A 12487-nucleotide genomic window follows, 5' to 3' on the forward strand; every position below is an offset into this window, starting at 1 on the left:
CATGCCTTCCAAAAAAAACAAAAGAAAAAGCCTTACTGAAAAGTAAATCATTACCAAATTTCAGTTCTGTGCACTGTAAGTGTGATAATAAATTTTATTCAAAGGCCTTTATTGTATGTGTTTTCAACTTCCTTTTTGTTCGGCATCCAAACTTTCTTTGTTTGGCATTTGGTTTAAGTTCATTTCTTTTTACATTTTGGGGGTTGTTTTTTTTTTTTGTTTTCCCCAGTGCTAAATAAATAACTGCCTGAACAGATTTTTCTTTTTGCAACTGTACCCACAGCTGAGAGGGAGTGAGGAGCCCAAGTCTGCACTGCCACATCTTGGCCTGACTGAGCTGTTGGCATATGACTTTGTGTGTGTCATTTTATACTTTTATAAAACATTAACATTATATGTATTATTCAAAATACCTCAAGAGGAGTTTTGAGGTGTAATTAATACTTTTAAATACTTTTAAAGCCTCATAGCCTCAAAGCCTGATCTTTAATGGTTTTTACCTTTTAAGGAGCCCTTTTAATGCACACTTCAAATAAAAATTAATTTTTTTAATGTTTTAGTTTAATGATTAACTGGTTGAAAGATCAGTGTTTTCAGATGCTCAGTCTGAGCTAACACATGTAATTTTTTATGCTTTCCCATTCGTAGTTGAGCAGTGCCCAGTGTCCAGTCCCTCTGTAGGGATGCAGGGACTCACCACGCTCTTCCTGGGCCACAAGTGCCTCAGAAATGTTGTTTTTATGTTAGTCAGCTGTGGTCTGTGAGTTTTCCTTCACTTTTTTCCTGCTCAGAGTCTCAGTAATGTTCCACTGGACACAGAACAGCTCCCTTTGCCCACCTGCCCATGCCATGAGAGGAGCAGATAACTCGGTGAGGGTCCTGACTGTCACAGGCAGTTTGCCTGGCACGAGCAGTGTGGGCATGGGATGGGTACCCACAGCTCTGGCTTGGAAAGAAACCCCTCCATGGAAACATTCCCAACACATCTGCAGCCTGGGAGCCCAGCAGTGAGCGCTGGGGAGAGGCACTGCCCCCCCTCCATCTCCGTACTAACACGCGGTGCAGTTTCCTGCCATAATTTGGGAGCTGAGTAGGTTTGATTTGGAACAGTCTGGCTTTTTTCACGACTGAGAAGTGGTGTCAAACAAGAGCTGTGTGGGATCCTTCGTGTGCTCTTGTGCAGAGGCTTCTTTCTGAAGCCTGGCACGATCACAGGTGCTGGGATCTGAGCAGCAGATCAGACCAAAGCCTGGAGAAGAAGGTAGGATTTACATCCCACCTGTGCTGTTGAAATGGTGAGGGACTTCGTCAGGACTTCTTTGTAGGAGAAAGAATTTTCTCTTTTCTTCCATTTGCAGGAGCAAAATTTACAGCCCTGCTCCCACACCCCACAGCCTCTCTCTTGCCCCGCCGTCCCCTGCGTGTGCCTTATGTCACCTGTCACAGAAATATTTCTCTGATATTCTTAATACACACAAAAACTTCAGCCTGGCTGAGTTGGGAGTGCGATGGAGCCTGTGGGATGAGAGATGTCTCCAGGCTTTAGGCCCATGCTCTTACGTGGAGGTCTGAGGTAAAAGCAATTTCCATGTTCTCCAGGAGAAGTTCAGCCAGTCTCCTGTAGCTGTGTGCAGGCGTAACAAATACTCACAGTTTACAACACACGCTGCAAGGAGAAGGAAAGCAGCCATGAGGAATGTATGGGACTGGTCTTTGTCACTCTGCTTCATTGTGTTGCTCTTTTTTATTTCCCTCTCATCCTGTGTAGTCTGCTACGCTGGGCAGTATCCATGGCTGGGCAGTATCCATGAAGGGTTGGGTGGGTATCCATGGAGAGCTTTCCTTTATAAACAGCCATCAGTATTCATTTATCATATGTGTTGCTTTGCCTCCGTGTGGCTTTACATATCTTTTGACCTGTTCATTTGGTATTTCAAATATTTAGGTACACTTTTAGCTCCCCAATCCTGCTGTGTTTTCTTTTTGGTGTGAGAAGGGAGCGCTGATGCTTGGGGGAAGCTATGACTGGAATGCTGCAGAGTGGTTATTTAGCATTAAGCATCGCTGTTACATGACAAGGGTGCAATTTTATCAGACTTTCAATATCCTTTATAGGACCATATAATAATTGCAGCTGAAGTCTAATTCCCAGCAGCCAATTTTATGGTTCTTGAGGAAAGCGTGTATTTCTCTCCTCGGTAATAATGTGCGCACTTTATATAATTAAAAAGGGCTTCTATTTTAATTTTACTATAAAATGATCTGTATTGAAACTCCAGCTACAGTGCTTTATGGATTCAGCAAAGTTTAATGGTTTTCTTTCCTGACTTGACCAGAGTTTTCAGTCAGGCTCACCAGTAAGGAATTTGTGGGAAGGGTGGTATTTTACTTGTAAATTTTCCTATGTACATCAGGGGCTTTCTCTTTAAAAGATAAAACAGACCTTTTATATATCTCTCTCCAGCTTTATGATGCTGTTAAAGTAGCATTATCATTGCTTTGTGCTGCAAAATTTATCCTTCCTAAAGGAAAGTACATGTCAAGGAAAATATTTTGGTTTATGTACATTTATACAGCTGTAATTCTCACTCAGATCATTCTGTCTTGCTTGAGACTGAGCATTTTTAATTTCGTTCTGTCTTGCTTGAGACTGAACATTTTTAATTAATGGAATTAATTTTCTCATTTAATTGCCTTATTTTCAGTATGCAGTACAGAGCTAGGGAAAAGCGAATGCTGCCACATGAATTGCACTAATCAACAAGGTTGTCACAACTTACCTTTAAAAATAATGTGAATATATTTATTTTGAAGTAAAGGGAGGTTGGGTCTGTGTTTTGAGGAAGCCTTCTTCCATCTGTTCAGGATTCCTTTGTCTTCAGTTGTATAAAATAAGTGTGTTATGTTAGCACCCTTGGCTTTTAGGATCTTAATCTTGCAAGCACTTAAAGTGAAATTGGAGCCTTGTGGGTTCGGAGGAGCGGTGTTGCCTTGCAGAAACAGTATATTCTTTTTTTTAATTATTATTATTTTTTTCTTTTTTTTTTTCCTAAATCTTTAAAAGAAAAATAGTAAGCATTAAAAATGCTAAATATTTTTATTTCAAAAAGGAATGGTGTTAACTACTTTATTTTTTTAAAACAAAACTTCACTGTAATTTTCAAGTAAAAGTTAAAACGTGGAGACCGAGCGAATGCCAGGTGTCAGTGTCTGGATAAAGTGGTTAAATAGGGTTTTCTTTCTGCTGGGTGAATCACTGCAGTTACAGCCCAGTGCCACGGTGGATTTGCTCAGTGTTTTGTCTCAGTATTGCTCCTGTGTAGGCAAAGAAGAAACAATTCTGCCTTTAAACACAAACTCTGCTCTCTGGATGTGGCACAATTAAACCCAGTTGGGTTCAGTCCATAGAACAGGAAAAAAAACACGGAGTTTTTTCAGCATATACACATTTGAGAGTGAGGGAAGGGTAACTGTTTGCTCTTGGTTTGGAGGGGCTGTGCCACCTTCTAGGGCTGAGCCAGAAATGGGTTTTGTTTCTCCTTAATGGGCATTTTCTCATCAGGAAACGGCTCTTGGGGTGTAAAAGGGGATGTGTGTGTGGTTTTATTGGAGACTCTTCCCGGGCCTCTGCTGTGATCAGATTTGGTGCTATATAATGTGTGTGATGTGGTTTTTAACTCAGAGGACCTGCTATCGAAGGGAAGTGTAACAAACAGAGAAACTAAAAATAAGATTTTTTTTTTAATGTGCCCTGTCAAAACAATCAAAAGCAATAACAGTGAAAGATGGCTGAAGTGGAAATTTTATCTTTCCCTTACTCCTTGCCATCATAAATTGCACACCCAGCCATGGGGGCTGTGTCTCACAAAGGGGTTTGAAGGAGAAGCAGGCTCATTCCAAAGGAGTTTTCCACACACGTATCACTACATGTAGTATTTTAGTTTACATCCAACCCCTGTTCAGCCTTGCACATTCCAACTGCCCTGTATAGGACGTTCTTTTTTCAAGGAATGCTTTAGCTGAACAAACACAAAGTACTTTCCAAATAAATGATCAGTAAAGCACTAAATAAGTGTGTGGGAATTACTTCTAGAGGCAGAAATGAAAATTATTTGCAGTGCTTGCAGGTATCAGCCATTGCCTTTTGATTATTTACAACTCACGGCCCCTTCCAGACTTTCACTTCTGCTTGGGCTAAGAGAAAATTCCATTTAAAGTGTATTTGATCAATGTCCTGAGGTTAAAGGTGATAGAAGAGAAAAACCGGTTTGATTTTGGGTTTGGTTGGAGTTTTTTTTTCCCCAGAAAAATTATCTGCTGCTTATGTTGGAGGTGATAAATGTGTATGAAGTTGTTGTGTTTATGTACGTCCTATGATGTGTTTGGATTTTTTGGGGAAGTGTAATGTTAAGCAGAAAGGTTAATGCCAGCCCTGGTAGGAAAGTCTGTATATAATACACATTTTTACAGACCCAGATGACTCATGATGTGCTTAAATTTCAACCTAGGCACCCCCAGGCTTTTCTGCCTGTAGGGAGACCTGGATGAATGTAAATTTAGGGGAAAATAAAGAGAGGTGAAGGAAAAGAGGTCCACTCCGAGGGACTGTGCTTAAGCACATCCCAAAGTAGAACACTAAAAAGAGTTTGAAAAAGTTAATTACTTAGAGTGCTCTTGTCTGAGATAATGGTTAATTGGTTGGCAAAACTGTCTAAAGAGCAAGATCAGGTCATAGTAAACCCTGAGTTTGTGGTACATCAAGGCTGATGAGCACAGACCGTTCTTGAGAAATGTTTGCTATCATTGCAGTGTGAAAAATTTTAGGCAGTTCCTCATTTGTTAATAATACATGTCAAAACTGTCACCCCTTTCCCAATAAAATATATTGGAATAAAACAGAGGACAGACCCATAAAATGAACAAGTTTATGTTTTTGCCGCCCCAGACTGTACAAGGGAAATGAATATTCATAACGTGCCTTTTCTCAGCCTTAGAGGGAAAGCAAAACAATATTACAGTGAGTACTCTCAGAGGGAAAGGATGCAAAATGAACTTGCTCACGGACACAGAAGTGGCACAGACACTCCTCAAACACAGCAGTCAGGTGTCTTTCTAAACACACTTGAAAATCTGATAAAATTAAGCAGAAAATTGAGCATAGTTAATACTTGAAAGAGTGAAAAGCCATAAACCCCTGTGGCTGCAGGCAGTGATTTAGCTGGTGAGTGGATCCCATCTGAAGCCAAAATCCTTGATGCTTCACCTGCGTGTTTAGAACAGGTAAAAAGAGGAGTTGCACAAACAGGAAATTCTGGAAACAAAGTCGGTACTGTAAAAAATTACAGACTGTAGAAATTCAGTGATTCTCCCCAAACTGTTCTGCAAATCTGCAAGGAGTGCCCCAGTGGGGGTGAGAGGGACAGTTTAAGGTCCCGACTGCAGACGGGAGATTTGAGCAGAGTCCTCAGAGGGGCAGAGCTGCCACCGTTTCATTTTCCAGAATATCCTGGATGCTGCTCCAGCCTTGGTAGTCCAGTGCTGAGGAATGTACAAGTAGCTCACAATCACTTCAGCCTCCTTCCCCGTGGGGCTGGAATTCCGAGCCGCAGCACAACGTGCAGTTTGGGATGTGTGCTGGGTGAGTGCACGCTGGTAGGGCAGCACTGTTAGTGTTACACAGCTATTTTCAGATGGAGCACAAAGTCCTGGCTAGTTCCCATCTTTAGAACTCGTTCACTTTATCCTTCTGTTTTGAAACCCATGTCAAAATAACTGAAAATAGTTCTGTTACCTGAATACGTGGCTTGAAGTTGGGCTTGTCTGATCACATACTTTTTTCTCTAGTTTTTCTCGTTGAATTAATAATTGGCTAAATTCCTTTGTAAAAGCCGGAATAAATATTCAGAGGAAGAAATATCCCTAAAGCATACACTTTAAAAAATTTATTGTGTGGTTGTCAAGCCCTATTTTACTTGGTAGGCTGGAGGCACGGAAGGAAGAGGAGAGGTGCAGATAAGGGGAAGGATGCAGTGAATAGGAGCAGGAAGAATGTGCAGTAGAAGGAGATATCCCAGCAGATATCCCTGCGGGAAGGGGTTGTGTTCACCTGCAGGGTGTCACCGCAGCCCTCCGGAAGCTGTTGCTGCAGGGAGTGGAGCTAGAGCAGCCCCAAGGCCGGTGATGGGAGCAAAAGGCAGAGCGTGGTGGGGAGGGGGAATATTGGACTTTCTCAGTTGCAGGAATGTGAACTGGAATTAGAATAAACCCCAGCTTTCAGAGGGTTTAGTGCTAAGTCTGTTCAGAAGCTTTTAGGAGAAAGAAGGGATGAATGTGGCAGAAATGCTTTCAAACATAGTGGAAGGCTCTTTTTTCTTTTATAATCTCAAAGTGGGAGAAATGAAACTTGGAGTACAAGTGTTTTTTCTGTAAGTGTCCTTCGCACTGAGCTCGCTGTGTAAGCAGAAATTCCAGTGTCGTGGGCCATTACTAGAACATTAACAATCAAATTGGAGCCTTTTCAGTTGCAGTGGCTTCTCTTGTAACTCATTAGGTTCTTTTTCAGCTGACATAGCGCCATCAAATACTGTCCTATCTAATATGCACACCCCACGTTTAATATTAAAAACTTTGCTGAGGATTTACTTTGATTACTCCTTTGAAAATAGAGGGAACTGCAGTGCCGTTCGTGAAGGAGTCGATCATTTACTCTGCCTTATGTGATTTTTTTGATACTAGGATAGTGATGGATCTCAATCTGGGGCATCTTTCTGGCAGTAACCATTCCCAAGCTGGGAGATAAATAAAGGATGTTTTTAAATAATAGCCCACAAGATGTAGGGACCACACTCTGGGAGGGATCTGTATGATTGTGGTCACATTGCCTGTGTACCATCCCGTGCTGTTTCATTTAACCCTGCAAGCTTTGGAGGACTTGTGCCGTGATTAATGGGGAGGAAAGGCGCCGGTCTGCTGCCACTCCCCCATCCCCACGCAGGGGGGTCCCACCAGTCTGGCTTTGCTGCTTCCAGAGGTCAGCAGAATTTGGGATTCAGCTTTTTTTTTTTTTTTTTTCTGGTAAGGAAAATGAGATTCCCTCACCCTCTTGTGGGCACTTTGAATTCCCCGGTATAGCCTGCACAGAACACTCTGACAGCCGGAGGGTGAGGAGAATGCTGTTAAAAAGTGGAAAAAATTAAAAGCAAGACACAGATCCCAGTCCTCTGGGATGGGGGAGTAAGAAAATATGTATAATTCTTGATTGAAGGAAGAACCTTTTCATGGTTTTTATGAAGTGAGGAGTTGGAGAGATGATGAGCTTTGTTTCAAATGGAATTACGGCTATAACTCTTCTGTCCCTGGGCTACCAGAGTCATAGGGGAACGGGAGCAAAGCTATCATTTATTCCATGAAATCTTTGTCTCAGTCTCTCTAGGCTATTTCAATTTACCCCTGAAATTTCTGGGGAATAATTAATGAATTAATTAAGTATGCTGTGAGGTGTTTGAATATTCAAAAGCTACAATGTAATTATTATTTTTTCTAAAACACGTTTTCATGTTATTTTCAGACATGCAGTCTCCCACGAAAGCAGTTACTGCATCAGAAGCTCGTGGAGCTTTCCGTGTCTGTAATCCAGGGGTCATTCTCTGGCAGGAACACTCCCTGCAAAGAGCAGTGTTGCATTTAGGAAGGGGGAAAAAAACTTCCTTTACTTCGTGACCAAAGTATTGTGACAGCAGGGCTGATCTCCTGGCTCTTTGAAAAAGTTAAATCATGTTAATAAAGTTGTGTTTAAGGAGGATTATTATTTTTTGCCCTCCCTTATCGTTTAGTGTGTGGGCGTTTCTGTGAGTGATCACCGAGAGCTTTGCTTACAGCGGGGTTTGGGCAACAGAAATTCAGTCGCGTTGAAAGAGACGCGTTGCCTTCCATGAATTATTTTTAGATCCCAACCTTAGGAAACACATTTCCAGTGATATAAATTATTAATTGCCCCTGTAGTTCTGGCACTGTTTCATAACTTGCTTTCTTATCGTTTCCAGTATTACAGGCCTGTAAATGAAGCAGGAGGAGGGGGGGTTATTACATGGCAAGTCCTTTGTTTTGGAAGAGGCTCTTCAGGAGCTCCATGTTACGATACCAAAGGAATAGATTCGAAGTAAAAGAGAGGAGGTTTAATTTAGTTATTAGGAAGGAATTGTTCCCTGTGAGGATGGGGAGGCTCTGCCACAGGGTACCCAGAGAAGCCGTGGCTGTCCCTGGATCCCTGGAAGTGTCCCAGGTCAGGCTGGACGGGGCTTGGAGCAACCTGGGCTAGTGGAAGGTGTCCGTGCCCATGGCAGCGGGATGGAACGAGATGAGCTTTAAGATCCCTTTCAGCCCAAACCATTGTAGGATTCTGTAATTTCTACGAATGCATTTTGTGAAAAAGCAGAGAGCAAACCTCGGGCAGGGCAGAGCGGGTTGCTGGGCTCTCGTGCAGCCCCTTGCCCATCTGTGGGGGGTCTCACCGCGCGGAAAGACCCCCGGTTGTGGTGATTTTACAGCGTGCGAGGAGCGCCCCGGCACCGCCGCCGCCCGATCCGCCCGCGCTGCGATCCAGGCCGGGCTTTGCCGCTCTCCCCGCCGCGCTCCGGGCCGGGCCCGGCCGGGGGTCCCGGAGGTTCCTCCGGGGGTCCGGGCGGCCACTCCGGGGGTCTGGACAGCACCTCGGGGGTCTGGACAGCCCCTTTAGGGGTCCCTGCGGTCCCTCCAGGGGTCCGGGCGGTTCCTCCCGGGGTTCCCCCGGGGGTCCGGGCGGTCACTCCGGGGTTCCGGGTAGCACCTCCAGGAGTCCCGGTGTTGGTTCCCGGCGGGGCTGTCAGAGCCCGTTCCTCGGGACTGCTCCCGCCGAGCAGCGCTCCGCGGGCCTGGGGTTAAATATATGTATTTATATAAATATATATGGGGAGAGAGGGTAATTTGGCCCCGCGCGCTGTAAATTGTACATTTAAACAATGACACCGTTTTTCCACTCCGTTTGGCAAACCCCGCCATCAGCCCCTCAGTGTTGTCGGGGGTCCTCACCCCTCACGGCAGCAACAGCCACGGCCGAAGGAAGGGTTAAGCATGAACTTTAAACATTCCCTGTCCCGCAGGAGCTCCTTTTCCATGAGCCGAGGTGGGCTTTTCCCCCCTCTCCTTAAATAACGAGGGTGGTCCCAGCATACTCTATATCGAGACAGCTTTTCATCAGTTGCTCATCAGCATGCTAATTGCTGTATGACTAATTATGCCCTGAATTCCAGTTGATTTTCTTAATGAGACAGCTGGGTTAATTATGTAATCGTATGATTACATTAGCCCAGAGTGCCCTGGCGAAAAGGAAGGCGGGCGGGAGTGGGATGTCACCGGGCGAGGGGCGCGGGGGCAGCCGCGGCCGTAATGACCGGGGAGGGCAACCCTGCGACAGCGCCCGCGGTGTAAACACCGGGATGGGATCATTGACACTGAGAGCTGTGCCTTCTTCCAGGATGAGGGAGGAATGGGGGTTCATCACCAAAACGTACTTGGGAAGTACAGACAGTCATCGATGGCCCTGTTGTATTTTGGGGATTGAGGATGGGTTTGGGCTGAGCGATGTGGGGTGGGGGTTGGATTGTAGAGTCATAGGATATCCTGAGCTGGAAGGGGCCCACAAGGATCATCAGTCCAGCTCCCCGCACAGCACAGCCCCAATAATCGCAGCCTGTGCCTGAGAGCGTTGTCCAAATGCTCCTGGAGCTCTGGCACCTCGGGGCCGTGCCCATTCCCTGGGGAGCCTGGGCAGTGCCCCACCATCCTTTGGGGGAAGAACCTTTTCCTGATAAAAAACCGAGACCTTCCCTGACACAGCTCCAGCCATTCCCTCCGGTCCTGTCCCTGGTCACAGAGGGCAGAGATCAGAGCTGCAGACTCCAGTGAGTCTCCCCTCAGTCTCCTCCAGCTGAACAAACCAAGTGCCCTCAGCCACTCCTTGTACGGCCCCTCCTGACCCTTCACCATCTGCGTGTCCCTCCTTTGGACACTGTCTAACAGCTTTATATCTGTCTTACATTGTGATACTCAAAACTGCACCCAGGGTGGTGAGGGGCTGCCTCCTGTGATGCATAGCTCGGGCAAAATCAATATTAGTGTTTCTTTTAAAATTGTTTGTGAAGTCAGTAGTTTACATGCGTAAACAGCACCAGCAAAAAAAAAAAAAGGTTCTCTCGTCCTGCTGTTGAAAAAAGATCCATGGTCAGGGCATATGTGTGGTGTGAGAACAGCCTGAGAGGTGTTGCTGCGGCTGCGTCACACCGGCTCGTTTGATGTGAAGTATTAATTGCTGTAAAAATCACTTCGCATTTGTAAAATTAATTGTTCTCATGTCTGCATCCACTGAGACGTGTCCACCCTCCTCCTTTGTGGGGACAGAAGCTCCTTGCTGTGTGTCCCAGCAGTGAGCAGGGGATGTGCCCAGAGCTCGGCAGTCCCTGGGGAAGCAGAGGCAGGAACGGGCTCTGCAGGTCCCGGGTTGGAAATACGGCGGTTTCTGTTTCTGCTGTGGTAGCTTGGAGGAAACCTTGCCAGGGTTCGGATCCAGATGTGCTGGGCTGCCTGCAAATGCAGAATGCAGGGGGCTTCTCTGTGGGTACAGCATGCAACAAGTGGATTAGGAAAAATGAGCAGAATAGGAAGTGAGAGAAAAAAATGCACTAAATTTAGTGTAAAAATAGACATCTCAATCTACTCTTGGGCAGTAATGATCTTGCAAAATGCTTCTTCAAGTTCTAGATCATCAAATCTCTTTTACTAATTTTCTCATTTTTTTATTTATCCTGTGCCTAGCAGGGATTCTGAAATTTCACAAGAGAAAATTCAAAGCAAGGGAATAATGTGTGACAAGTTTTCCACATTTCAGTGTTCGACGAGGAGATTTTTCTCTCTTACAGACCACAGAAAGGGCATTTCCTTCGCTGCCTCTCTCTGTAAACCAGGGCCACTTGATTTTTTTTGAGCCGTGTATGCCTGTTTGTGTAATGAATTGAAAGTTTTGGTCCATTGCTTGTTTAAAAATTCAGTGACCTCCTGTTAAATGACATGAAACATACTTTGCAAACCTGGTTAATACAAAAAGGTATGCTTTTCCATGCATGCATGTGTTGGGAAAAGGAGAGTTATTTTATTTATTTTATTAATCCACGCCACTCAGGTAAGAAAAAAACGATTGTGACTGTAAGGTTATACTTGTTTCAGGTTAATTGGTGTTTATAAATATTCCAGAAATAACAGGGGTTTAGGTTTTTCAAGCTAAAAGAGCATGTTGGAGCTTGCCATGAGAAATGATTTTTCTCTGCCCAGAATGTCTTGGTTGGTCATTTTATTATCATACAATGATTAGTTTTCTTTAATGCAGTTTATAAAAATTAAGTCTAAGAGGTGCCTCACCCGTGGGTTTTTTTACATGTCCTCCGGCAGCATTTAGTGGCTGCAGGCCATTAGTCCTTCAAATAAGCTCTAGTGAAGTTGGAAGTTTAATGCACGGAGACTTTTTTTACATTTTGTTTGTTCTGCCACTGTTTTGCTACTTGAACATTAACCTTTAATAGAGCTAAATTAAATATACATGTCCTGATGAATAATTATGAGATTGCAAGCATTTTCATTTTGTACATAAAGCTTCTCAGGGATTGCAAATTTGACTAAAGGTTTAGTCATTATTCACCTTATAATGCCCATGTTATTTTTGTCTTATAATTCTTTACTGATTTCAATATAAAAAGCCCTGTATATTAGGAGCAAAATACCTCTTGTGCGTGTCCCGGCTTTTTACAACGGGCTTGTTAAAATGAGGGTGGGGAAAAGTGCACCCACAATTTTGCCAAGTTCAGTTTCTTTCATCATGGCACTTTATTTCATAGAAATACCCGTAGCTGAAGCTTAAGATCCCCGAGCCCGATAGGATTCGAGGTTCCTGTAACAATTTAAGACGTGGCCAGAGCGAGACAATCCAGCCTTTCTTTGTGCTCAGCAGATGAATGTCCCGGGCTGGCTCTTTGGGGGAATGCTGAGCTGCAGGAGTGTGACAAAACGCTCCTTGCGGAGGAAGGTCGCGGACCTCCCTGGGAGCAGGGGGATGTTGTGACAGCCCACACCGTAATTGGACCATACATAAATACTGCAGAGCCTTCAGCTCGTGCTACTGCTGCCACTGCAGCTCTCTATTTAATTCCTTACCTGTACCCCCACTGTCTCTGCCACAATAACATTTTAAGTTTGATTTATTATAAATATTTTAATACAGATAATAATAACGAAAAGTATTTGGCCTAAAAAGCATAAATGAAAAAGCTATGTAGTCATAAACTATGTATGTAGAGAGAACAGATGACAAGCAACCTAGATTTTGTATTATGAACAGGGTAATGCCATAAGCTGTTGAAGAACCCGAGTAACAAAATGCAGCAGGCTGCTACTTAGAATGTCT

General features: G+C 44.2%; 1 protein-coding gene across 1 annotated transcript in view; it reads left to right on the forward strand.

Moving 5' to 3' along the window:
* CUX1 (cut like homeobox 1) overlaps positions 1–12487 on the forward strand; it is a 250222-nt gene that overhangs the window by 120538 nt on the left and 117197 nt on the right.

This window comes from Corvus cornix, chromosome 19 (genome assembly GCF_000738735.6).
Source record: "Corvus cornix cornix isolate S_Up_H32 chromosome 19, ASM73873v5, whole genome shotgun sequence".
NCBI lineage: Eukaryota > Metazoa > Chordata > Aves > Passeriformes > Corvidae > Corvus > Corvus cornix.